Raw genomic sequence first — 1,888 nt, forward strand, 5'->3', positions numbered from 1 at the left:
CTCTCTCTCTCTCTCTCTCTTTTGGCTCCTAGTCAATCCTTTAACCATACCTTATCTATAGAATCACATCTATATAGTCACTTGTCATAACTTTTATGCTGCAATGTAAAAGGGAGAGAAAACACACCTCTACCTTAGCCACAATTTCCATTTTCCTGAACACCCACCTAAACTTGGATAGCGAATTCATAAACACTGCTACCTTTATATTTCTTGACTTAATAAAGTTTAGCATATGTACCACAAAATATACATGAAAATAATTACTGTAAAACTTACTGTAAGATCAAAAATTGAATACCTGTGCAACCATCACCCAGGTCAAAACAGAGACTGTTACCAGCACCCCAGAAATCACCTCTCAGCCCTGGCCAGTCATTACCATCTCCTTCCTGTCCAAGGAAGCCTGTCAATAGCCTCAAGTAATTATTAATTAGTTGCTATCCTAATAATTCTAAAGTAATACTGACACTATTTTTGCCTTTAACTAAGAAGCCTAGGGGCATCTGGGCGGCTCAGTGGTTAAGCATCCACAGTTAATGGGTTCGAGTCCCGCATGGAGCTCGGAGATAACAGCTCCGAACCTGGAGCTTTGGATTCTTTGTCTTCTTTTTTCTCTGCCTCTCCCCTGCTTGTGCTCTGTCTCTGTCTCTCTCTCCGTCTCTGTCTCTCTCTCTCTCAAAAATAAATAAATGTTTTTTTAAATTTTTTTAGTTTTTATTTATTTTTGAGAGAGAGAGAGTGACAGCATGAGTAGGGGAGGGGCAGAGAGAGGGAGACACAGAATCCGAAGACAGCCTCCAGGCTCTAAGCTAGCTGTCAGCACAGAGCCTGACGCGGGGCTCGAACCCACGAACAATGAGATCATGACCTGAGCCAAAGCTGGAAGCTTAACCGACTTAGCCACCCAGGAGCCCCAATAAATGTTTAAAAAATTTTAAAAATCATGAATTATGCTACTTTTGTGTGTTCTTTTGCTACGGATTGCCTTTGTAAGATCCATCCATGTTGTGGCATAAAGCTGTATTACATTTATTTTCCTTGTCAATAGACATTTGAATTATTTCTAGTATATTAATTCTGAATAACGCTGATTAGAACGCTCTTAAATAAACTCCCTTTATGTACACAATTCTATTGGAGATAGAGCTAACAATAGAATTATGAGTCATATTGTATGGATTGTATGTGATTTATAAATTAATAGTCCACTGACAGTGTGTGAGTGGGCCTATTGCTCCATGCCCTTCCTAATAATTGACATTTTACTTTTTGTTTCTTATTATCAGTCTATTAGATTTGTAGTGGTATTTCATTGTTATTTCAACTGGAATTTCTTTGATTTAAGGTGAGTTTTTGGAATGTTTTCATCTGTTTATGAGCATGGGTATGTTTTATAAACACCTGGGTATTGTTTTATAACGTACCTATGTCTATTAATTATTTTTTTCTACTAGGTTGTTCATTATTTTCTTATTGCTGTTAATGAGGTATTTATAAGTCATTCATATGCAGTGACTTGGCTCCCTTTGTTGGTTACATGTGCTAAAAAAGTCTTTTTTCACTATTGTGTTTGCTTTTTCTTTACTTCAATGGTTTTTAACTTTCATGAGTACAACTTTTCAATATTTTCCTTAATTTTCAGTGATCTGTGTGTCCCAATTAAGCAGATGCTCAATGGGGCACCTGCGTGGCTCAGTTGGTAAAGTGTCCGACTTCAGCTCAAGTCATGATCTTATGGATCACGGGTTCAAGCCCCGTATCAGACTCTGTACTTAATGCTTGCTTAGAACCTAGAGCCTGCCTCAGATTCTGTGTGTCTCCTTTTTTCTCAAAAATAAATATATGTAAAAAAAATTAAGCAATTGCTCCATACCACAAAATCATG

This window comes from Suricata suricatta, chromosome 10, assembly GCF_006229205.1.
Source record: "Suricata suricatta isolate VVHF042 chromosome 10, meerkat_22Aug2017_6uvM2_HiC, whole genome shotgun sequence".
Taxonomy (NCBI): Eukaryota; Metazoa; Chordata; class Mammalia; order Carnivora; family Herpestidae; genus Suricata; species Suricata suricatta.